Source organism: Kogia breviceps, chromosome 8 (genome assembly GCF_026419965.1).
Source record: "Kogia breviceps isolate mKogBre1 chromosome 8, mKogBre1 haplotype 1, whole genome shotgun sequence".
In the NCBI taxonomy this organism is placed as follows: domain Eukaryota; kingdom Metazoa; phylum Chordata; class Mammalia; order Artiodactyla; family Physeteridae; genus Kogia; species Kogia breviceps.
The window spans coordinates 24,333,217-24,360,544 of NC_081317.1; the positions used below are offsets into that span (position 1 = coordinate 24,333,217).

General features: G+C 40.5%; 1 protein-coding gene across 1 annotated transcript in view; it reads left to right on the forward strand.

The window, feature by feature from the left end:
• The window catches only part of LOC131761437 (elongator complex protein 1-like), a 447,559-nt gene that overhangs the window by 117,244 nt on the left and 302,987 nt on the right, over positions 1 to 27,328 (forward strand). The gene's annotated exons all lie outside the window — the stretch shown is intronic.

Genomic DNA, 27,328 nt, shown 5'->3' on the forward strand with positions numbered 1-27,328 from the left:
AAAGGAACAGCCCGTGGGTGTCTCCTGAGTGGGAGGGGCCATTTTTACCCATCGGTGGCCCTCTCCCTTTAGACACCTGCCAAAGTTGCAGCTATTTTTACAGAGTCACAAATAGACACTGAATCTGGAGGGTGTTAGAGAAACCAGAGGCCATTTAGAAATCATGTGGTTCTCTCCCTCCTGTAGAGTTGAGGAAACTGAGGCCCAGGATGGAGGGGGCCATGTCAGTGGTTGAGCCTAGGTCTCCTGACCCAGGTCATGATTATTTCTGGAAGGGCAAACATGGTTACTTTAGTTTGGAATGCTATAGCAAAATACCACAGATGGGGTGGCTTATAAACAACAAACCTATTTCTTATAGTTCTGGAGGCTGGAGGCCAAGATCAGGGTGCCAGCATGGCCAGGTTCTGGTGAAGGCCTTCTTCCGGGTAATAAACTCCTGACATCTGGCTGTGCTCTCACTTGGTGGATGAGATGAGGGGTATCTCTGGGGCCTCTTCTATAAAGGCACTAATCCCATTCATGAAGGCTCCGCCCTCCCAAAAGTCACCTTCCAAAGGTCTCCACTAATACCATTTCTTTGGTTTGGTTTTCAACATACGAATTTGGAGGGAGGGGTGGGGGATTGGGAGGGTGGAAGCAAACATTCCATCTATAGCAATGGTTCTTAATGGTTAGCGACCATTAAGCAGTTACCAAGCATCTGCTATGAGTGAGGCCCAGAGCTGGAGACAGAAATGGCCAGAGTGTGGCCCTTCCCTTGGGATTACACACAGCTAGTGGGGGATCCAGTGGACAGCCACGTTGGTGGCTGAGCTCAGTGTTCCTGGGGGTGGGAAGGCGGAGGTGGTGTAGTGGAAAGCTGCAAATGGAGAAGGAAGTGCTAGGCGTGGTGACTTAGTCGCTTTAGGGCTGAGGGAGAAGCCATGGAGTCTTGCGAGATTTTAGCTGGTGAATGACTGCCTGCCTAGAAGAGGGTGGTTCCTGCCTCTTCCTCCTCCCCCACCTCCTGATGGGGTCCATGAGCAGGGGCCCATGAGCAGTTGTCTGTGAAATCAGACATTGGTGAGCTGCATAATCTGATGGGCTATCAAATATCTGTGAGCCAACTCTTACCTTAGACAAAGAGTACTGATTTGGGGGCAGTCTGTGAGGCTGCCTCTGTCCCTGGCCTTGTGCAGGAGCTGCAGCTTTGGGAAAGAACCAGACACAGTCTTTATCACCTAACGCCTTGCCATCTAGGCCCTCCCTGTTGCCTAGAATTGGGTTTCTAGCCTGGAGTTTGAGTTCCTCTGGGGCTGACAGGGCCTTGGTGCTATGCAGGAACCTGGGCTCTTTCCTGTAGAGAGAGTTGCAGACTGGAGGACTAGAGGCTGATGGTGCCAGTAGACACTTCCTTTGGCCAGAACAGTGTATAAATTTTTTTCTGGAACGTGAATTCTTTCAGTGGGGCCTATATTCTCGTGTTGCCAAAGTCTCTACCACTTTGATGTCTTCATATATACCTGCTGCTTCAACATAACTTTTGTTGTATTAGCCAGCATTCTTTTCTGTTGCTTGCAACCCAAGAAATTAATACTTAAGTTCTTGGGGAAATGGAGGCTTATAGAGGGGAAAGTGATGTGCCCCAAATCACACAGGCAGTAAATTTGTGCTGCATATGAACGTTCTTCCACATGCTCGTCTTGACCATCTCTAAAAACCATGCCTATGTCTACCTCCCCATCTCCACAATCCTTTCTTCCTCACTCCCCACATCCTCAGCAAGTTGTCCTATCTCCATAGTCACTGTTTCAGTGCCCTAATCTCCTGGTCCTCTCCTCTAAAAGCATCCCTGTGTGGCCGATGGTATGAAAACACTAATCACTTAATCTCTGGCGACTCTTATAATTGAAATATTAAGACCAACATTTCATTTATTTCCCAACAAAAAAGCTACTACACATGAAGAATTTTTGTCACAGTATTAGAGAATGTCAGATAACACATTCACACTTTAGAGTGCAAACCTAAGCGTGTCAATTGGCCGTTGTTCTATACTCTCTTGTTTAGGTATTTGTCCCCGAGATTAAACTTGAGCTTCTTAAGGGCAGGAACTTGGACTTCCTCATCCTGGTTTTCTCTGGGCCCAGTGCAGAGAAATTGCATGGGGTGGGTGTTTAGTACATGCCAATGGAAATGACTTACTCCCAGTCAGTGAGGTAGAAGTTACAAGTATCTTTCCGCATTTTACAGGTGAGGATCCTGAAGCTTGTAGAAATTAAGAATCTTGTCCAAGTTTACTCACCTGGTAAATCACAGTCTTGTGCTAAATCAAAGTTTTGTGATTCCAAAATGCCTCTCTGCCCTTATCTCCTTTCTGCAAATTTTCAGTCTCTTTTACAAGAAAAAGAATACATATAAAAGATTCCTTTCAAGTAATAAACAACAAATAAGATGTAATTTCATCATTATCTCAAGGCATAAAAGTTAAGAGTGCCAGTCTTTTAGCAAAGGAGAGACAACTTGCTTGAGACTTCCAGAGACATAAATAAGCAAGTATTAGAGTGACATCATGTGGTAAAGTCCTACTGTTAGACATGGCAAGAGGCCTGTTATCCTCACTGCCTGTCTGGGCAGCCTGATCTCTCTCCCCAAAGTGTATTACCAAGTTTGTCCTGAGAATTATCTGCATAAGGTGGGTTTAAGCAATTCACTTCATTATAATACAAACCATTAATGGTGTTTTATTTGATAAGTGTGTGTTTTTTTTAAATCCTGCATTTTCTTGTAATGTAGTGGTTCTTAACCAGTGGGGAGAGGGAGTGTGGGGTATTAATGATGCTGGAGCTCGTTCTTAATGGCTTGTGAGAGCCCATTGTTAATGTCAGGAATTTTGCAAGCCAGTTAAACCATGTTGGTAGCTTGAAATTGGCCAAGGTAGAAGTATTGCCTTTTTTTTTTTTTTTGGCAAGTAGGCATTCCTGTGCCTTTCAAGGGGATTTAGTTAGTGTATAATGCAGATGCACATTACACACTAAAGAGGAGGGGTTAGTGGCTGAAACGGCAGATAAAAATTTCATGTTAAATTTTTCTTGCCCTGCCTCAAAAAAAATTTTGCTTCCTCATGAAGACGCAGCTCTATAAGGTCAGAACGCCTTTTACCACCTGTCCAAGTTCCACTCACCTTCAAGGCCCAGCCCAATGCCTCTTCCCCCCACCGTGGTCTTGCACACCAGCCTTGGCTTTATCACCTGCCCAACTCAGCAGAAAGGACAGACTGTGTCTTTTCCATCACTGTGTCATGGCTCAGGGTAGGTGCCCTGGGGAAAGTATTCTCTATGTATTGCTCAGAGGCTCCTTAATTTGTATTTGCTTGTCCTGGACTTTTTGCTGTTTCCTCCCAGAACTCTGCAGAATTTCTAGGGTTCTCAGCCTTCAACCTGGCTGCCTGTCAGAATCATCTGGAGAGCTTTTAAGAAAGACCCATGCCCAACTTCAGTCCCAGTTAAATCAGAATGTGTGGGGTAGAGTGGAAACACCAGTGTGATCTCACAGGCCGCCAGTGATTCTGATGTGGGAACCACTGTTCTAGGGAAGCCTCAGGCCCCACCTAGCCTTTCATTTTCACAGGCAGAAATGCCAAACCTTTCAGGCAGCACTCGGTCTAGAAAAATGTTCTTTTCCTGATATGGAACCTGAGAACCTGCCAATTTTCTGAGCCTTTAACATTCCAGAGACCACTGCATGGCTTCTGAAAGGCGTTTCACCCCTCCTGGCTTCTGCATTTGCATAAATATGTAGAATAATAATTAGGATCTAAATAAGTCATAGAAGAAGCAATAGGACTATGCTTAGTGAGTTCTGGGAAAGTCAGGCCAGAAAGCAGTGCTTTACGGATGACCCTGGAGCAGTTGCAGAGACTGAGGGCCTCTTCCGTGGTTTCAGGCAGGAAGCGTCCAGCAGAGAAAACCATGAGGATGGGAACTGGATCAGCAAGACCTAGCATGAAATGTAACCCCTCAACCACAACCTTGAGAAGCACCCCTCCCTCATTTTTATGGCCAAATAAATGGGTATGGGCTTGAATTCTGCCAGGATCCCTTTCTCCCCGATCGCTAAAACAAAGGCAGCTTGGTACATTTCCATAGCTCTAAGCGCTTTCTTCATCTTCTTGTGGCTTGAGAGGACCAGGCCTCTTCTCTACCTCTCACCCTGGTGTGTGCATGCATACCTGCACATACACAAACCAGTGTGCGTACATGTACATGCATGTACACAGAGCATGCAGTCTCCTTAGAGGAATTTATTTCTTTGTGAAGGGGGACATTAAAATGGAGGGCAAAGTTCTTGTCTTGGTCTTGTGGTTCTCAAATTTTATTGCTTATTAGAGTCACTTGAGGAGCTTTCAAAACTCCTGGTGCCGAGGACTTCTGGCTCATGGAGTCACCTTATTCTCTCAGGTCCTCCCTCTTACAGCTAAAGCCCCATGGACACTGACAGAGATTCTTTCCTTGACCAAACTCTAGCCAGGGTCCCCTGAGCCCTTTCTTAACTAAGCCTCAACCTTGGCCTATAAAGACTGGAAAAGAACACTAAAATAGTTTCTAACAGCTCAAGGCTGCATCCATAGGATGACCCCATGCCCCCTTAGAATGTCTGTCTGAGAAAATTCAAGGATGCCCAAAGAACTTACTGTTTGTTCAAGCCAACACCTGAAGGAAGATAGGCTCCCTGTCTCCCAGCCTCTGTGGGAAGGTAGGAACCTAATTTCAGTAAGTTCCAGTTGGCTAACCCAGATGGGTTTCACAGAGACCAACCCTTGCTTCCTGCTTTTTTGTATTTTTTTACTTCTCTGACTCTCCTAAGCCCCTGCTTGGCTCCCTCCCTATGCCTTCTCCCTTTAAAATGCAGTCATCTTGGGACTTCCCTGGTGGCGCGGTGGTTAAGAATCCATCTCCCAATGCAGGGGACATGGGTTCGAGACCTGGTCTGGGAAGATCCCACACGCCACAGAGCAACTGAGCCCGTGCACCAAACGACTGAGCCTGGGCTCTAGAGCCCTCGAGCCACAACTACTGAGCCCATGTGCTGCAACTACTGAAGCCCGCATGCCTAGAGCCCATGCTCTGCAACAAGAGAGGCCACCGCAATAAGAAGCCCGCGCACCGCAATGAAGAGTAGCCCTCGCTCGTCGCAACCAGAGAAAGCCAGCGCACAGTAACAAAGACCCAACACAGCCAAATATAAATAAATAAATTTTCATATTAAAAAAAGAGCAATAGGAGCATCTTTTTAAAAAAATGCAGTCACCTCTGTATAAATCAAAGTGGAACTTTTTTCTCTCCTGTAACAATATTTTACTGTTTAAAATCTGTTCTTACCACTTAAACTAATGTCTGGCTTTGTTTAACTTTGATAACATAACACACCAAATAAACATAGGAAGACTCCAAAAAGTGAAAGAAGTACTTGTAGGCAAGTTGTTATTATCTTTAGAAATTACTTATATTAACTATATTTTCTTATTTTTCATAAGACCCCCCAAATGCCAGAGCATCACAAATTAAAAAAATAAGAAAATATATTTAATATAATTGGCCCAGTGATGAATGGATACCAAATAGACAAACACAGAATCTAAGAAAGCACAGTTAGGACTTCCCTGGTGGTCCAGTGGTTAAGACTCCCCACTCCCAGTGCAGGGGGCAAGGGTTCTACCCCTGGTCAAGGAACTCAGATCTTGTATGCTGCATGTTGCAGCCAGAAACAAAAAAAACAACAACTCTGTTTGGGACTTCCCTGACTGTCCAGTGGCTGAGACGTTGTGCTTCCACTGTAGGGGGTGTGGGTTCTATCCCTGGTCAGGGAACTAAGATCCCACATGCCAAGCAGTGTGGCCAAAAAATAGAAGAAAAGAAAAGAAAACACAGAATGGGTTTCAGTGGGGCTGAATGAGGACTTGATCTCCCACTCCATCCTCCTGCGGCATGGAACAGGGTAACACGCAGTGGGGTATTGTCAGTGGGTCCAGCATTGCTGTACCTCCATCCTCATGCAGCAGCAATGAGGCAGAAAAAGGTGATGAGAGGTGGGGCTAGTTGGCACTTACCTCTCTCCTCTTCATTCTCTGGTGACAAGGGGGCCCAGTGGGGAGCTGATTTTACACACCCACTTGGAGGCAAGTAATTTGTGGATATCGAGAAACTGATTATAAAGTTTGTATGGAAAGGAAAAAGATCCAGAATAGCCAATACCATGCTGAGGAAGAAGAAGAAAGTTGGAAGACTGACACTATCTGACTTAAAAACTTACTTAAGTTACAATAATTAAGACAGTGTGGGATTGGTGAAAGAATAGACAAATAGATCAATGAACAGTATAGAGAGCTCCAAGATAGACCCACACAAATATAATCAATTGATTGTTGACAATGGAGTAAAGACAATTCAATAGAGAAAAGATAATTTTTTAATAGAGTTAGAACAATTGGAAATCCTTTTGCAAAAAAATAAACCTAGACACAGATTTTACACCCTTCACAAAAAATTAACTCAAAATGGATCATAGACCTAAACACAAAACTATAAAACTTCCAGGAGACAGCATAGAAAATCTAGATGACCTTGGGATTGGTGATGAAATTTCAGATGCAACACCCAAAGCACAATCCATGAATGAAAAAATTGAACTAATAAGTTGGACTCTGTTAACAGGAAAAACTTCTGCTCTGTGAAAGACACTGTTAAGAAAATGAAAAAACAAGCCACAGAATGGTAGAAAATATTTGCAAAACAAATAATCTGATAAATGATTTGTATCCACAGAACTCTTAAAATGCAACAATAAGAAAATGAACAATCCAATTTAAAAAATGGGCAAAAGATCTAAACAGACACTTCAACAAAGAGGATATACAGATGGCAAATACACATATGAAAATATGCTTATCCTATATAAAAGATGCAAAATCGTACATCCACTTTAAAAGGCAATTTTTTAAAAACTAAGCTAAATGTATTCTTACCATATGATTTAACAATCACACTCCTAGATATTTACTCAACTGAACTGAAAACTTATGTCTACATAAAAACCTAAACATGAATGTTTGTAGCATCTCTACTCTAGTTGCCCAAAACTGGAAGCAATGAAGATATTCTTAATAGGTTAATGGATAAATGGTGGTACATCTGTACAATGAAACATTATTGAGGAATAAAAACTATGGACTTCGGCTAATAATATGTCAGTATTGGTTCATTAATTATTACAAATGTGCCACAGTACTGCAAGTGAAAATGTGTATGGGTGGGTGGGGGTGTTACATGGAAACTTTCTATGTTATCTGCTCAATTTTTCTCTAAATTTAAAACTGTTTAAAAATAAAATCTTTTAAACAAGAAACAAAAGGCAATCTATAGCTTGGGAGAAAATATTTGCAAACCATATATCCAGCAAAGGACTAGTATCTAGAATATGTAAAGAACTCTCAAAACTTAACAGTTAAAAACAATCTAATTAAAAAATGGATGTAAGACGTTAACAGACATTTCACTAAAAAGGATATATATGTCTTCTTTGGAGAAATGTCTATTTAGATCTTCCACCAATTTTTTGATTGGGTTGTTTGTTTTTTTGATATTAAGTTGCATGAGCTGTTTTTAAATTTTGAAGATTAATCCCTTGTCAGTTACTTCATTTGCGAATATTTTCTCCCATTTTGAGGGTAGTCTTTTTGTTTTGTATATGGTTTCCTTTGTTGTGCAAAAGCTTTTAAGTTTAATTAGGTCCCATGTTTATTTTTGTTTTTATTTTCATTAGGAGGGATTGAAAAAGATTTTGCTGCTATTTACTTCAAAGAGTGTTCTGCCTATGTTTTCCTCTAAGAGTTTTATAGTATCCGGCCTTATATTTAGGTCTTTAATCCATTTTGAGTTTATTTTTGTGTATGGTGTTGGGAGTGTTCTAATTTCATTCTTTTACATGTAGCTGTCCAGTTTTCCCAGCAACAATTATTGAAGAGGCTGTCTTTTCTCCATTGTATATTCTTGCCTCCTTTGTCATAGATTAGGTGACCACAGGTGCATGGGTTTATCTCTGGACTTTCTATCCTGTTCCATTAATCTATATTTCTGTTTTTGTGCCAGTACCACACTGTTTTGTTTATTTATTTATTTATTTATTTATTTATTTATTTTTTTTGCGGTACGTGGGCCTCTCTGTGTTGTGGTCTCTCCTGTTGCGGAGCAAAGGCTCCGGATGCGCAGGCTCAGCGGCCATGGCTCACAGGCCTAGCCGCTCCGCGGCATGTGGCATCTTCCCGGACCAGGGCACGAACCTGTGTCCCCTGCATCGGCAGGCGGATTCTCAACCACTGCGCCACCAGGGAAGCCCATACCACACTGTTTTGATTACTGTAGCTTTGTAGTATAGCCTGAAGCCAGGGAGTCTGGGTCCTCCAGCTCTGTTTTTCTTTCTCATGATTGCTTTGGCTATTTGTGGTCTTTTGTGTTTCCATACAAACTGTAAAATTTTTTGTTTTAATTCTGTGAAAAAATGCCATTGGTAATTTGATAGGGATGGCATTGAATCATACAGATGCCTGAAAAGCACATGAAAAGATGCTCAGCATCACTAATTATTAAAGAAATGCAAATCAAAACTACAATGAGGTATCACCTCACACCGGTCAGAGTGGCCATCATCAAAAAAATCTATAAACAATTAATGCTAAAGAGATGTGGAGAAAAGGAACCCTCCTACACTATTGGTGGGAATGTAAATTGGTACAGCCACTATGGAGAACAGTATGGAGGTTCCTTAAAAAACTAAAAATAGAGCTACCATATGATCCAACAATCCCACTCCTGGGCATATATCCAGGGAAAACCATAATTTGAAAAGATACATGCACCCCAATGTTCAAAGAAGCACTATTTACAATAGCCAAGACATGGAAGCAACTTAAATGTCCATCAACAGAAGATTGGATAAAGACATGTGGTACATACATACAACAAAATATTACTCAGCCATAAAAAAGAACAAAATAATGCCATTTGATTTGCAGCAACATGGATGGACATAGAGATTGTCATACTGAGTGAAGTAAGTCAGACAAAGACAAATATCATATGATATCACTTATATGTGGAATCTAAAAAAGGGGTACAAATGAACTTACCTACAAAACAGAAGTAGAGTCACAGATGTAGAAAACAAACTTATGGTTACTGAGGGGTAAGGAGGGGGGGAAGGGATAAATTGGGAGATTAGGACTGACATATTCACACTATTATATATAAAATAGATAACTAATAAGGACCTACTGTATAACACAGGGAACTCTACTCAATACTCTGTAATGGCCTATATGGGGAAAGAATCTAAAAAAGAGTGGATATATGTATACGTATAACTGATTCACTTTGCTGGACACCTGAAACTAACACGGTATTGTAAATCAACTACACTCCAATAAAATTTTTTTAAAAAGGATATATAGTTGGCAGATAAGCATGTGAAAAAATATTCAACATCACTAGCCATTAGAGAAATAAATGCAGATTAAAACCACAATGAGAACTATCACACATCTGAATGGCTTTTAGGAAAAAATGATGACAACACCATAGCTGGTGAGGATGAGAAAGTAGATAACTCACACATTGCTCATGGGAAAATGATACAGTCACTCTAGAAATCAGTTTGGTAGTTTCTTACAAAACTAAACATGTAACTACCATATCACCCAGCAAATGCACTCAGACATTTATCCCAGAGAAACTAAAAGTTCTCTTCGCACAAAAACCTGTACACAAATATTCATAACAGCTTTATTCATAATAACCAGAAACTGGAGACAACTCAGATGTCCTTCAGTGGTTAAATCAGCTGGTACATCCATACCAGGAAATACTACCCAGCAATGAAAAGGAAGGAACTAATGAAACACCCAACAACTTGAATGAATCTCCAGGGAATTATGCTGAGTTAAAAAAAAAAAAGCCAATCCCCAAAGGTCACAGACTGCATGATTCCATTTATATAACATTCTTGAAATGACAAAAAATATAGAGATGGGACTTTCCTGGTGGCGCAGTGGTTAAGAATCCACCTGCCAATGCAGGGGACACGGATTTGATCCCTGGTCCGGGAAGATCCCACATACTGCGGAGCAACTAAGCCCATGTGCCACAACTACTGAGCCTGAGCTCTAGAGCCTGTGAGCTGCAACTACTGAAGCCCGCATGCCTAGAGGCTGTGCTCCGCCACAAGAGAAGCCACCGCGATGAGAAGCCCGTGCACCGCAACAAAGAGTAGCGCCTGCTCGCCCCAACTAGAGAAAGCCCGTGCGCAGCAACAAAGACCCAATGCAGCCAAAAAATAAATAAATAAATAAATAAATAAATAAATATATATATATATATATATATATATATATATATATATATATAAATGGAATACAGATGAATGGTTACCAGGGTTAGGGAAGGGTAGGTAGGGAGAGCTGGGTGTAGTTATAAAAGGAAAATTCAAGAGATCTTTGCGATGGTGAAACTGTTCTGCATCTTGACTGTATAAGTGTCAGTATCATGGTTGTACATTATACTATAGCTTTGCAAGGTGTTACTTTTGGGGGAAAATGGGATCTCTGTATATTACTTCTTACAACTGCCCATGAATCTACCATTATCTCACAATACAAGTTTAATTGAAAATGAAGAGATAGACTGAGAAAAGAATCCTAATGCCCAGGGCACACTTTAGAGTGGTTAAATCGAAATCTCTGGGGGTGGGACCAGGTATTAGTATTTATCTTTAAGTTTTCCATGTAGTTTCAGTGTGAAGCCAAATTAAAGAACCAGTTCTTTAGGCACCTGTGTGGAGCATGTGGCATCAGTGTAGAGGTGGTGGAGAGCTTCAGGGGTTGTACAGATAAACTTAGACCAGCTGTGTTGTCTTGGGCTCAGGCTCTTCATTTGTAAAAATGGTGACTAACTGTCCTTACAGTTCCCAGCGCTTTTCTGAAGATCAAAGAGAGAATGTAGGTGAGTGTTTTATAAATTGTAAAGTGCAATATAAATGTTCTGATCAATGGACAATGTGTGTTGTATATATGTGCAAGTGTGTTTTTAAATATGTACAGAATACCTACTGCATGCAGAAATCTTCATATTTATCTCATTTAATTTCATCAACAACCTGGCAATGTAGGAATTGTGATCCTGATTTTACAGAGAGGAGGAGCAAGAGGCTTATAGAGATAAATAGTTAACACCCCTGGTGTTAGGAGTATAAATAGATTATATTCCAGCAAAACTCCACTCACTGGCCATGGGTTTGCCTAACAGCAGTGGATAGCAAGTCATTTACGTTAAAAGGTAAGCCCCTACTGTCACTTTTAAGACACACAAACAAATAAAATTCCTGTAAGGGCAATTTTTGTTGAATTATCTGAGTAATAGTCTGAATTCTTCACTTCATTTGCCAATATAGATGAAGCTAGGTGTAAGGGAGGAAAACAGAAAAGCAATTGAGAATAAGAAAGCACCTGGTTTCCAAATGATTTATTCCCAGCATGAAGCCAAAAGAGAGGCCACCTGGGGTAAGAAGGAGCTAGGGCTTGTGGCATCCCATTAGCAAGTGTTAAATCCCTCTTAATGCCCTTGTTTGATTACAAAAGGTGATTCTGGCTGGCATCAGACTTCCACAAAATAAACGCAATGTAGAGGAGAGAGGGAAGCTCTCACCTTTTCATGTGCTTCTGTTATAAATTAAATTAATTACTGGAACATTTGTAAAAATAAAGTCTCAGAGGGATCAGTTCCAAATAGATCAGAGAACTGAGACAATTATATGTTAAAAAGTCCATGTATGTAGCTGAAAATATCTTGGTCACGGGTATGCTTTTTGGATTAAGACAATTACCTATTGACCAGTCATGTGTGTGCAAATAGAGACCAAGTAATTCAAGGTCTTCTACCGCCCAGATGGAGTTGGAACAAGGGATCAGCCTCAATGCTGGCCACCTGGCAACGTTTTTCTAATGCTCTTCCAAGAATTTGGAGCTTTGCATGAACTAGCCACCATCTTTCCACCTCTGAATGATGTTTTTCCATTCACTATAATCTCTGGTTATGTGTGTAGATTCCCAAGTAAATTAGATCCTTAAAGTTTTAATTCAGTGAATTGGCAGCAACTCATGGGATGAATTTTAAAAGATGGGGGAAGAGAAAGGTAAAGACATGAGGAGTCTATTTTTGCTGCTTGTTCCTTTTCCTTTTGAAACCAAGAAGCAACCTTCCTACTGACCCAGGTGTTGGGGGAAGTGGCCGGATTCAGTCCTAACTTGAGGACATCTAAGACTTGAAGAAGTTGGACGTGGAATTTTACCATTCTTGGTCTTATTTTCCTAAACTGGTGAAATGGAAATAAGAAACATGGTTGGGAAAACCATTTGGTAATCTCGGGTGATCTTCTTGGCATTGGCCTGGGTCACTGGGCATTGAGGTTTCTGGTGGGGCACCTATCAGGACAGTATCTGCTTCTGTCTCCAATGGGTACTTCCCCTCTGCTCTTCTTTATACCCTCTTCCTAGCTATCAGGAAACACCTGGATTTTCTCACTGTCTCAATTCCTTTGCCATGCTGTTTCTTAGCAAGCAATTAGTAGCTTTCAATATTTAAAACTATTGAAAAATCAGATTAGATGTAGGCTTTATATTTCCCTATTATTAAGTTAGAAATGCTAATATTGGTAATCATAGTCACCTTTCACAAACTGCAGCTCTTCTCAGTTTCAAAGCACCATTGCACCTCCCCTGTGGCATTTGATCCTTATAAGCAGCCTAGAAGAAAGTGTGGGGGAGTGGGTGTTGAACAGTATTCTTATTTTATAGATGAGAAAAGTGAGGCTCCAAGATGCATTGAATTTAATTATTGTGCACATAGCACTGTGTCTGCTGCACTGGGGGGACATAAGGGACGTATCATTCCCCATGCAAAGCATAGTAAAAGCTAACATGGCAGACAATCACCGTTCACTGAGCACCCAACTTTAATTCAATACAGTAGACTGAACTGAGCACCCACCTGGTCCAGGCTCTGTTCTAGCCCCTGGGGGTGGGTGGGTGGGACACGAGGATGGAGTAGCCTTGCTGTCAAGTTATTTATGGTTTTGTTGGGGTAGGGTTGTCAGATTTAGCAAGTAATGTTAAGGATACTCAGTTAAATTGGAATTTCAATAAATAAGAAGTAATTTTCAGTATAAACATGTCCCATCCAATTTTATCTGGCAGTATTTTACATGGAGGAAAGTAGACTAAAAGTCTGAAACTATTGTGACAATAGTGGGTACTCTGGGAGGATTTCCTGGAATAAGTAACAGTTGAGTTGGGTCTTGAAGGCAGTAGAAGCCATAGAAAATCTAGTCAAAGGAGGCACAATAGACTCTAGTGAGCTTAGGGAATGGGGTTATTTATCATTTCGATCTCAGTTTCCTCATCTGTAAAATGGGGATAATAATAGCATATCTGTTGTAGGATTGTTGGGAGGATAAAATGACTTTATATGTGTGAGGCACTTAGGACAGTGCCTGGCACAGAGTAAGCGCTATGTATGTATCTGCTCCAGTGAGAGGTGACAATGAAATTAACTAAGGCGGGGAAAAGCTGAGGAAGAGGAAGGGATTTTCCAGAGGGTCACATTACTGGACTCAACTGACTGGAGGAGCAGAGCAGTGGGGCAGAAGGTGGAGGGGAAGAGAAGTGACATACATTCCTAACAGGGGTGAGTGGGAAAAGCTGGAGCCTGGCAAGAGGTGAAGAGGAGCTGGTTTGGGGGAAAGTGACCAATTCCATTGGCACCTGAGTTTGGGGTGCCCATTCCAGGTGGAGAGATGTGGCTGGAATCAGGAAAGAAAGCAGGACCAGGGGTAGAGGCCTGGGAGGCTTCAGATTGGAGGTGAGGAAAGCCAGGGCACGAATGAAATCACCCAAGGACTGAATGAGAAGTGAATAAGAATGCTAAAGTCATACCTTGCCACTGTTCTACTTGCAACTCATAGCTATTCTTAGTATTTAATGTAGTTTACACTCAGTAAGGCAGTTTCATAAAAACCAAGGCAACCATGGAGTTCCCCCAAAGTTACAGACCTGCATTTATGGATGTGTGGACATGGGCCACCTCTGAAAGGCAGGCTCTTATGAGAACTGAGAGACCTGTAAATGGTGGGAGGAAATCTTACTTTTTAATTTATATCCTTTTATGCCTTTTGATTTTTCCTTCAAGTAAAAGTGCTATTTGAATGAAATTTATTTTTCAGAAAACACTAGAAATTTTGGTAACATAGTGTAAGAGCCTGAAAAAGTTCTCTCATTTACATTTCATTCTTTCTTTAGTCATCCTGGAGTGGCTTTTGTGGAGATCTATGGTTTTGGTCACTTTCACCCTTAGGAACAAAGATTTATGCCTCAGGATGTGTCATGCCTTGCATGTGTCCATAGAGTCTTAGCTTAAGGAGAATATATTGCTCTAACCATTGCACACATTCTTCATTTCTCTCAGTGCCTGCTGTCTACATCAGTCTCTCTGTAGACTTGGATTGTGGGGACCAATAGTGAACATTGTATTAAAATTCATTTGACACCTGTTTGAGACTGGTGCAAAGTACCAGCCCAAGGTCCTGGTCCCCAGGAGGTGCACAGGGGTGAGTCACTTTGGAGACCTTTGATGTTCCCACATCTGGTAATGGACATAGGAGAAACAGATGAGAAAGAAAAATTTGTCTTTCTCCTGTAGTTACTACTGAAGTGTTCCAAACAAGAAATAGATAAGAAAAGGTCATGGACAACTGGGGAACTGAAACAGAAATGATCTGGTCAGATTTTTTTTTAGATGAAAAAACAGGCTCTGGGGTGGGAAGCAGCTTGCCCAAGGACACATAAGTGGCGAATGGAGGAGCTGGGACCATTGTGAGATTCCCCAGGGTCTGGTCCTGCACTCTCTCTACAGCATTGGAGATTCTGGTACAGCTACATGCAGCTTGGCACATCCAAAGCCTTTGCACTGCTTTTTTTTTTGTATTATTTTTTGTTTGTTTGTTTTTGCGGTTTGCGGGCCTCTCGCTGCTGTGGCCTCTCCCGTTGCGGAGCACAGGCTTCGGACGCGCAGGCTCAGCGGCCATGGCTCACGGGCCCAGCCGCTCCGCGGCACGTGGGATCCTCCCGGACCGGGGCACGAACCCGCGTCCCCTGCATCGGCAGGCGGACTCTCAACCACTGCGCCACCAGGGAAGCCCTGCGCTGCTTTTTAATCCTTTAAGAATCACTTAAAGAAGAACAGACTTGTCTGCAAGTGCAAGTGACCTGGCAGGAGTGCACTCTTTGCAGGAACAATGTGATTGTGCACACTCTGCGGAGAGCAGGAATGAGTCACCTCCAGTAACAGCCAAGCCAGTTTCTCTCACAATACTGGGGGAAAAGACTCCACACATCAGAACCATATCTTCAGAAGACAGTGGGGTGGTGCTCTGGCCTGAGTTCCCAGACACCCTCTTTGGGCCCCAGCTTTTCCATCAGTGTTAGGGAGCTCACATGGCCAATTGTATCTCACCAGGAGGTGCGATGGCATTAAAGACACTTCCCACAAATGGCAAAGGCTCACAGCTAGATCAAGAACAAGCCAAGCCTTCTTGGTGAAGATGGGTATAGCAGGAAGAAGGTCATGGCAGAGAATAATAGGTTGTTTAGCAAAACATTCCTCTTCTTTGATAGGCTTTTTAGCTGGACACATGGCTGCCCAGTTGGAGACTGCATTTACCAGCCTCCTTTGCAGCTAAGTGTGGTCTGGCCATGGGACAAAATTCAGGCCAGTGAGGTGTGAATGGAAATGCTGTGTGCAACTTCTGGGTCATCTTCAGTTTAAAAGAAAATGTTCTGGAATAGTTTTCCCTTTCCTCTTTCCTTGAGCTGAAACATGAATGTGCTGTGACCTAGCTTTGACCATGCAGACAAGAATAACGCCCTTGATGATGGCAGAGCAATAGGATGGAAAGAACCTGGTTTCCTGAATGGTTACATGGAGGAAAATCACTCACTAATCTAGACCTCAAGGCCATTAGTGACAGAAAAACAAATCTCCATCTCCTTTCAACTACAGTATTTTGGGTGTCTTTTGGATATAGAAGCTTATCCTTTACTTTGACTTCAATGGACAGAGCACAATAGGAAGTGAGTGATATTTTGAGCAAAACTCCTTTTGGAAAATTACTGGATTGGGCACAGAGTTTCTCTGTAGAACTATTCCCCATCCCTTTTCCTTTCTGACAGTTTCCTAATTGAGCAAGTCAGCTTTCTCATACGACCCTTATAATAATCCTGTGAACAGGGTTTTCTTTCATTTTATAGTTGAGAAAACTGAGGCTCAGAATGGGGAGGTAATTTCCCCAAGATCACACAGTTAATAAATGATAGGACTACGATATACACTCAGGTCTCTGTGATTCCAGAGTCCAGGCTCTCTGCTCTGTGGGATGCTGCCCCTCCCAATAAGCCAGAATCTGTTTCTGAATATAGTTGCACACTATGTCTTGGTGGTTTTAAAGCCTTAAGATCATAAGTAGAAAGGGCTTGGTTGTTTCATAGAGGTAGAGGCTGGCAGGAAGCTGTACCCCAATTGTAAATTACCAGTGCTCTGACAGTTCATTTACATTCCTGTTGTATGGAAACCAGACCATGTTTTTCCATAGAATCAATGTGATTCATGGTGACACACACCCAGGCTAGCTCCCAGATACCTGTATCACTCATAGCCTAGGTCTAGGTCTAGGGAGCAAGGAAAGAGAGTCATGGTAGAGATTATGATTCACCAATGACCAGATGCCTCAGGCCCATTGTGCCCTATGCTTCTGGCCTGCTTTGCCTCCACCTGCCACTTCCCCTACATTTCAACTGAAACTCCCAACTCCTTAGTCTGGTTCATATCATGTAGGAATAAATAAGAAAGCAACGAGGGTGATCAAATTTACACTAAAGTGATTGTTATCTAGGAAAATCTATGTCATTCAGTATGGTAGACTTAGAAAAATTTGCTTTCTATTTGGTGTATTTAATTACAGTGTTATTGTGGTCTACAGACATACTTGGACCAGGCTGGGGAATTATGTTATTTTACTGATCACTTTTAATTCTTGCAAACAGACTAAGCTTCATATGGAAGGTTATAGGTAGTATCTTAAAGCAGAGTGAGGTGGGGAATCAATTTCAGAGGGCAATCAGATATATAGCTACCTGGTACAATTGCCAGAAGACTGGATGGCATTTATGGAGTTTGGAAAGCAAGCGAATTATCTGGGAACACAGGAGCTCTGTGGTAAGTCTGCTTTGTTCCATATCAGTCAGAATTTAGTTCAGGAGACAGAATTCATCCTGAATATACTTTTTTAGCAGGAAGAGATTTTAATGCATGAAATCTTACCACCTTTTGCTTACCAAAATAGTGGTGAGTGTTGGGGCATCTGGCTCTGATTCTGGGCCTCTGGGTATGCAGAACACTACAGAAATGACCCACTAGGAAAACACCCACCTCTTAGGCCACCTGAGACTACTGAGTTCAAGAACCCATCACTGTAGCTTTGACCTTGGATAAGGAAGTGGGAATCATGAAGCTGTGGCCACTGTAGCAAGGCCAGTGCCAGTGCCATACCTACCTTTGACACACGGGAAGCTGAGCAGATGCTGGTGTCTGCTGCAGAAAAGTCTGCTATCCTCATGGTCATGCTTATCTTATTTTTACCTCACCAAACTCAGACAAGCATATCTAATTGCATCCAAACAAAATTTGCATCCAGAACCTGCAGAGGAGTGTGGGAAGTGTAGTTTTTAGCTTTCTAACCTCTGCCATAGAGCAAGGCCCTCTAGATGTACCCTGTACAATAGAACTCTCTGTGATGAGAGAAATGTTCTCTCTCTGCACGGCCCAGTACAGTAGTCTCTACCCAGATGTGGCAACTGAATACTTGAAATGTGGCTAGTACAACTGAGGGACTAAATTTTTAAATTTTATTTAAATTAAATTAATTATTTAATTTTGAATCACCACATATGGCTAGTAGCTAGGGTATTGATTAGTGTAGCTCCAGAAGGAGGGCAGAAGGGAGGTTGAATGAGCCAACCCATAGTATCCATAACACTGATTATAATCCTTGCAAATCACTGTGGAGGATAACCCTCATGGCCTCTATTTCTGCACCTGTAAAATGAGGATAATGACTTCCAAGGGCAATGTTACAATAAAGTAGCTGGGAAACAGCTTATGATTAGCAATACTTTAAGAACCATGAATACCAGAGGGCTGGGATTAGGATGTAGTAGGAAAGATTATTTCACTTTACCCCAGAAAAATTCACTTGAAACTAGGGTCTGGCACAGTACCCTTAACAACTCAAGGGCTTTACAAAGTGTACTTTTCCAAGGAGAAAGATGCTGATATGTGCTTGGCTGAACTTGGCTTCTCCAGTCCAGACCTCTCTCCTGAACTCCATATCCACATATCTATTTACTGAATGGCTTCACGTGGATGCCCAACAGTCACCACAAATGCAACACATTTATCCATCCACCCATCTGTTTGTCCATTTGTCTGTCCATTCATCCATATAGCCATCCATTCATCCAAACATTCATCTAAACACATGAACATGTATTATATGCTATCATATGCGAGGTAATGAGGTAGGCACTTGGGGTGTAGTGTTGAACAAAACATAATACTTCCTCTCTTGAAGCTTATAGCTTAAGAGGAAAGACAGAGAAGTAGCAGAGAGTGGGGTAAGTAGAAGTATAGGGTGCAGTGGGAGGACTGTGGAGGAGCATCAGCCCTATACCTGGAGGGCCCAGGCTGGGTCAGAGAAGGCTTCCTGGAGGATCATAAGAGTTGTAGTTAGTCAAAATAGACAGAGGGGAACAAAAAAGCAGAGGCTCAGAGGCAAGAGAGAATGCAATACATGCTAAGAAACAAAGATGTTCAGTATGAGTGGAGTATGTGAGGGAGTGGTGTAAGATGGGGTAGGAGAGGTAGATAGAGACAGATGATGCAGGATCTTGAAAGTCAAGCTAATTGGACTTTATTTTAAAAACACAGGGGAACCATAGAAAGATTTTAAGCAAGATATTTGCTTTGGGAAAAAGCTGTGCTGTGGACTAAATTATGTCCCTCCTCCAAATTCATATATTAAAGCCCTAACCCCCAGTTTGGAGATGGGTCCTTTGGGAGATAGATAGGTTTAGATGAGGTAATGAGGGTGGGCCTTCATGATAGGATTAGTACCCTTATAAGAAGAGACACCAGAGAGCTTGTTCTTACACTCTCTCCCTGTCATGTGGAAACACAGCAAGAAGGTGGCCTTCTAAAAGCCAGGAAGAGATGCCTCACCAGAAACTGACCATGCTGGCCCCTCAAACTTCTACTTCCTGTCTCGACAACTAAGAAATTTCTGTTGTTTCAGCCACCCAGTCTATGATATTTTGTTATAGCAGCCTGAGCTAAGTAATACAAACCCTCTGGTTGTAATGTGAATGAATTCTAGGAAAAGAAGTCTGGTGACAGGGAGATCATTGGAAGCAGGAGGCTGTCAAAGTAATTCATATAAGAGATGACTATCTGCATGAGGGTAGTAGCAGTGGGACAGGAGAAGAGAGTGCAGGATATGGGGATAAGTAGAGATTTCTGATCTGGGCAATGGCTGTTTATTGGTGCTAAGGTAAGGAACACTAAAAGAAAAGTTTGTTTTGAGATGGGGAGCTGTGTTCAATTTTGGGTGTGATAATACATTCAATCTGTTGATCCCTTATTGTACTATGTCTAATAACTTCACTTGATCAACAAGTTTTCCTAGTGATCTTTTAGGTAGATGAGTCAGTGATTGAAAAGATTAATAACAGTAGTCTTTTTGAAGGTTTTGGGAGCCAGAATAATGTTGCCCCAAAGATGTACACACCCTGACTCCAGGAATCTGTGAATGTTATCTTACATGGCAAAAAAGGGATTTACCTATGTGATTAGACATGGGGAGATTATTCTGGACTATCTGTGTGGGTCCTATCTAATCAGAGAGTCATGAAAATGGAGAACCTTTCCCTGTTGGGTCAGAGAGATAGGATGAAGAAAGAAAAGAGAGGGCTCCAGGACCACATGGGTTCACAGGTGAATTCTATCAAACATTTAGAGAAGAGCTAACACCTAACCTTCTCAAACTCTTCCAAAATATAGCAGAGGGAGGAACACTACCAAACTCGTTCTACAAGGCCACCATCACCCTGATACCAAAACCAGACAAAGATGCCACAAAAAAAGAAAACTACAGGTCAATATCGCTGATAAACATAGATGCAAAAATCCTCAACAAAATACTAGCAAACAGAATCCAACAGTACTTTAAAAGGATCATACACCATCAAATGGGGTTTATCCCAGGAATGCAAGGATTCTTCAATATATGCAAATCAATCTGTGATAAACCATATTAACAAACTGAAGGAGAAAAACCATATGATCATCTCAATAGGTGCAGAGAAAGCTTTCAACAAAATTCAACACCCATTTATGATAAAAACCCTCCAGAAAGTAGGCATAGAGGGAACTTACCTCAACATAATAAAGGCCATATATGACAAATCCACAGCCAACTTTGTTCTCAATGGTGAAAAACTGAAACCATTTCCACTAAGATAAGGAACAAGACAAGGTTGTCCACTCTCACCACTCTTATTCAACATAATTTTGGAAGTTTTAGCCACAGCAATCAGAGAAGAAAAAGAAATAAACGTAATCCAAATCAGAAAAGAAGAAGTAAAACCGTCATTGTTTGCAGATGACATGATACTATACACAGAGAATCCTAAAGACGCTACCAGAGAACTACTAGAGCTAGTCAATGAATTTGGTAAAGTAGCAGGATACAAAATTAATGCACAGAAATCTCTTGCATTCCTATAAACTAATGATGAAAAATCTGAAAGAGAAATTAAGGAAACACTCCCATTTAGCATTGCAACAAAAAGAGTAAAATGCCTAGGAATAAACCTACCTAGGGAGACAGAAGACCTGTATGCAGAAAACTATAAAACACTGATGAAAGAAATTAAAGATGATACCAACAGATGGAGAGATATACCATGTTCTTGGATTGGAAGAATCAACATTGTGAAAATGACTCTACTACCCAAGGCAATCTACAGATTCAATGCAATCCCTATCAAACTGCCACTGGCATTTTTTACAAAACTAGAACAAAAAATTTCACAATTTGTATGGAAACACAAAAGACCCCGAATAGCCAAAGCAATCTTGAGAAAGAAAAATGGAGCTGGAGGAATCAGGCTCCCGGACTTCAGACTATACTACAAAGCTACAGTAATCAAGACAGTATGGTACTGGCACAAAACCAGAAATATAGATCAATGGAACAGGATAGAAAACCCAGAGATAAACCCACACACATATGGTCACCTTACATTTGATTGATAAAGGAGGCAAGAATATACAATGGAGAAAAGACAGCCTCTTCAATAAGTGGTTCTGGGAAAACTGGACAGCTACATGTAAAAGAAGGAAATTAGAACACTCCCTAACACCCTAACAAAAATAAACTCAAAATGGATTAAAGACCTAAATGTAAGGCCAGACACTATAAAACTCTTTGAGGAAAACATAGGCAGAACACTCCATGACATAAATCACAGCAAGATCCTTTTAGACCCACCTCCTAGAGAAACAGAAATAAAAACAAAAATAAACAAATGGGACCTAATGAAACTTGAAAGCTTTTGCACAGCAAAAGAAACCATAAACAAAACAAAAAGAAAACCCTCAGAATGGGAGAAAATATTTGCAAGTGAAGCAACTGACAAAGGATTAATGTCCAAAATATACAAGCAACTCATGCAGCTTGTATTAAAAAAACAAACAACCCATCCAAAAATGGGCTGAAGACCTAAATAGACATTTCTCTAAAGACAATATACAGATTGCCAACAAACACATGAAAGGATGCTCAACATTACTAATCATTAGAGAAATGCAAATCAAAACTGCAATGAGGTATCACTTTACACCGGTCAGAATGGCCATCATCAAAAAATCTGCAAACAATAAATGCTGGATAGGTTGTGGAGAAAAGGGAGCCCTCTTGCACTGTTGGTGGGAATGTAAATTGATACAGCCACTATGGAGAACAGTATGGAGGTTCCTCAAAAAACTAAAAATAGAACTACCATACAACCTAGCAATCCCACTACTGGGAATATACTCTGAGAAAACCATAATTCAAAAAGAGTCATGTACCACAATGTTCATTGCAGCAGTATTTACAGTAGTCAGGACATGGAAGCAACCTAAGTGTCCATTGACAGATGAATGGATAAAGAGGATATGGCACATATATACAATGGAATATTACTCCACCATAAAAAGAAATGAAAATAAGTTATTTGTAGTGAGGTGGATGGACCTAGAGTCTGGTATACAGATTAAAGTAAGTCAGAAAGAGAAAAAGAAATACCATGCTAACGGTAGCACATAGAAATATGTGCTAACACATATATATGGAATCTAAAAAAAAGTCTGAAAGAGAAAATGAAATACCGTGCTAACGGTTAGCACATAGAAATATTTGCTAACACATATATATGGAATCTAAAAAAACAAAAAAAGATTCTGAAGAATCCAGGGGCAGGACAGGAATAAAGACTCAGACTTAGGGAATAGACTTGAGGACACAGGGAGGGGGAATGGTAAGCTGGGATGAAGTGAGAGAGTGGCATGGACATATATACACTACCAAATGTAAAACAGATAGCTAGTGGGAAGTAGCTACACAGCACAGGGAGTTCAGCTCGGTGCTTTGTGTTCATCTAGAGGGATGGGATAGGGAGGGTGGGAGGGAGATGCAAGAGGGAGGAGATATGGGGATGTATTTATATGTATAGCTGATTCACTTTGTTATACAGCAGAAAGTAACACACCATTGTAAAGCAATTATACTCCAATAAAGATGTTAAAAAAAAAAAGGGAAGGGCTGAATTTTTCGCTACTGGCTTTGAAGATGTAGGAAGGGGGCCACAAGTCAGGGAACGTAGTAGCCTCTATAAGCTGGGAATGGTTCTCAGCATTTGGGCAATGGCTGAATATTGGTTCACATAACCTGTAAGATAATACGTGTGTTTTGTTTTGTTACTACATTGGGGGTAGTTTGTTGGAGCAGCATAACAACTGAATACAGGCCTTCACATGCATGGTTGGTAGGTCTGTCAGTCAGGGTACAGTCAGGAGCTTAAATCACACTAGCAATTTGAACAAATTTATTATAAAGAATTATCAACTAGTAAAAGGTGATTAACAAATAAAAAGAGTAAGAGAACTCTAAGGAATATCAGAATAGAAACTGTAGGGAGCAGCTACTACCTCTAAGGCTGAGAGAAAGTATCAAGGAAGGAGTAAATTTGGCTAGATGATTTTAAAGAGGTCTTGCAAGGAAGGTAATTGGGGTGGTTCAGAGTTTATGGCTTAATAGGTTTGGATCAGTGCATGAAACAAAGCAAAGATCTTGAAGCAAGCCTTGATAAGCAAAGATCTTAAAGCAAGTATTGATAAGCAATTATTAATCCTGATGAGTAAATAATTTTAGTTGTTTTGCATTTTAATCTTCCAGGAGTAAAGCATTTCCTGGAACAAAAAGCTGAATTATTTTTGCTGGTTCTCAGTGTTGTTTAGCATAACGATGGAAAAATATTCAGGTCCCAGTATTTAATACAGATACAGAAAAATATGTTGGTTTAAATTCTCACTACTTTGCAATTCTAGTAGGGGGAAAAGGTACCTTCACTGTTGTTTAAATTTTTGTTTCATAAATGAGTTGAATAGCTTTTCATGTATACTTATGTGCGTACTCCTGTGAATTAATCATCTTTCTGATTCATCTGTAGGAATGTTGCATAAAAAGGGCATTAATTCCTTATCAATTGAGTTATAATTTTTCCCAGTTTGTCATTTGCTTTTGACTTTGTTTTTATCTTTTATTTTAATACAGAAATGTCTATATTGTCTATATTGTCCTACTAATTAGTCAGTTCCCTTTAAGATTTGTAGGTTTCAGGTTATGCTTTAAAATGCCTTTCCATACACATCACATTGTTAATTGCTTACCTTACCACTTCAGGCAGTGGGAGTATAGAGGGATGGAAAGAGTGTTTACATTTTGTGATTTATACATTTATGTGTTGTTTAAATTATTAAAAGCACGCTCTACTATTATACTTCTAAAATAATTTTAAGATATTGAAATGCTTTTCCTACTCCAAGATGATAATCTTCTAGAGCTTTGTATGGTGATTTTCAAAACACATGCTTATTTATGGAGTGAGTTATATCCAGTTTTTCCACCCAAATGCCTAGGCAATTGCCCTTTGTTAAAACTGCAGTGATGCGCTTCCCTGGTGGCACAGTGGTTGAGAGTCCACCTGCCGATGCAGGGCACACAGGTTCGTACCCCAGTCCAGGAAGATCCCACATGCCGCGGAGCGGCTGGGCCTGTGAGCCATGGCCGCTGAGCCTGCGCGTCCGGAGCCTGTGCTCCACAACGCGAGACGCCACAGCAGTGAGAGGCCCGCGTACCGCAGAAAAGCAAACAAACAAACAAAAAACAAAACAAAAAAACCTGCAGTGATTTATAGATTTAGAGAAAACTGACATCTTTATTATAATGTATCTTTCAATCCTAAAAAAAGGTATCTTACTCTCCTAAAACAAATTTTCTTTCCAGTCTTCTTTTAAGTCCCTAGGTAGAATTTTAGAAACTTGTGATTTCTGTGTACTTACTTTCTTACTTAGCTACTTTATTATTTTATTACCTTATCAGTTAATTCTCTTGGCCTTTCTAATTTTCTTAACTCTCTGTTTTAGTCATGTAGTTTTATAGATAACATAGTATGTGGTTTCATTTTTGAACTCAATTTGAGTTTTTCATTTGCTAAGGATATTTTTTTTAACATCTTTATTGGAGTATAACTGCTTTACAATGGTGTGTTAGTTTCTGCTTTATAACAAAGTGAATCAGCTATACATATACATATATCCCCATACCCCCTCCCTCTTGTGTCTCCCTCCCACCCTCCCTATCGCACCCCTCTAGGTGGTCACAAAGCACTGAGCTGATCTCCCTGTGCTGTGTAGCTGCTTCCCATGAGCTATCTATTTTACATTTGATAGCGTATATATGTCCATGCCACTCTCTCACTTAGTCCCAGCTTACCCTTCCCCCTCCCCATGTCCTCAAGTCCATTCTCTAGGTCTGCATCTCTATTCCTGTCCTGCCCCTAGGTTCTTCAGAACCATTTTTTTTTCGATTCCATATATATGTGTTAGCATACAGTATTTTTGTCTTTCTGACTTACTTCACTCTGTATGAAAGACTCTAGGTCCATCCACGTCACTACAGATAACTCAATTTCGTTTCTCTTTATGGCTGAGTGATATTCCATTGTATATATGTGTCACATCTTCTTTATCCATTCATCTGTCGATGGACACTTAGGTTGCTTCCATGTCCTGGCTATTATAAATAGAGCTCATTTGCTAAGGATTTTATCCCACTTTCATTTAGTTCTATAGCAGATGTTTGTTCTGCTTTTATATACTTATTTCAAACAGACTGCCTTAGTTGGTTTGGGCTGCTATAACAAAAATACCATAGACTGGGTGGTTTAAACAACAAACACTTATTTCTCACAGTTCTAGAGGCTGTGAAGTCCAAGATCAAGGTGCCAGCAGATTTGGTGTCTGGTGAGAACCTGTTTCCTGGTTCATAGATATCCATCTTCTCGCTGTGTCTTCACATGACAGACAAGAGAGACAGGAAGCAAGCTTTCTAGTGACTCTTACGAGGGCCCTAATGCCATTCACAAGAGTGTCACCCTATTTATCTAATCCTAATCACCTCCTAAAGGTTCCATCCTCCAGGCACTATCACATTGTGGGATAGAGTTTCAACACAGGAATTTTGGGGAGACACAAACATTCAGTCCATAACATAGTCTCTTTTGAGTTTCCTTCCTTTTTATATCTTTCTTGGTAATCTACCTTACTACTGCCAACAAAACACATCTGGTATTTTGGGTTCTACTAAATAATGCAGTTACTTTTATATCTCTTCAGATATAGGTTTTTGTTTAGATCTTCTGAGTTCTGTCCCAAAGTATTATATAATTATTATTTCTACATTATGTAAAAAGATTTTTAAAAGGGCACCAAAATTGGGTGACAAGGTGGTCTAAGATTTCTAAGTTCCATTAAGTTCTTCAGATAAAATATACTAAATAGCTGTCATACTTTGAGTACTTATTATGGACTGGGCAATTCACATATGTTATCTAATTTAATCTGTAGGATATTTCTAGAGATGGCTATTATTATTCTCATTTTCATCTGAAGAAATCAAGTCTCAAAAAGTAGGAAATGCCCAACTTCAAACAGTAAGTGGATTTAAACCATAGTCTCTTTCTACGAAGTTCCTATTCTTCCTTGCTCCTCACATTCCTTCTACATCTTGAGAGAATAAGTAAAAGCTAGTTATGCATCAAATTGAAAGGGTTGGGAGTGAGACTTCTCTGGGTATAATTTATTTATTTTTGACTTTGACCCATATAAATGTTTTACAGTTTTTGGAAAACAATACAGGGAAAATAAAGCTAATCCTAAAGTTGAGAATGACTTGAAACAACCTTAACTCTTTATAAAATTGGTTATATAACGACATAGAGATAAGAATTATTTCAAGTGACTTTGGAACATGCTCTTCTGGTATATCTTCTTGGTGGAGTATATTCTAAGGAAAAAAGAACTGCAAATAACTTGAAACTTCACTCAGTAGTTTTATTATTAGAAATAATATTTGTATTATAATTTAAAAATTACATTATATATATATTAGGATAGAATGGATAAGAACATTAATGTTACTAAGATCCAAAATTTTCATTGCTAGAGAAATGAGATACAAAGTAAAAATGCAGTGTTAAATGAAATATTACTCAGCCATAAAAAGAAATGAAATTGAGTTATTTGTAGTGAGGTGGATGGACCCAGTGTCTGTCATACAGAGTGAAGTAAGTCAGAAAGAGAAAAACAAATACCGTATGCTAACACATATATATGGAATCTAAAAAAAAAAAAAAAAAAAGGTTCTGAAGAACCTAGGGGCAGGATAGGAATAAAGATGCAGACGTAGAGAATGGACTTGAGGGTACAGGGAGGGGGAAGGGTAAGCTGAGACGAAGTGAGAGAGTGGCATG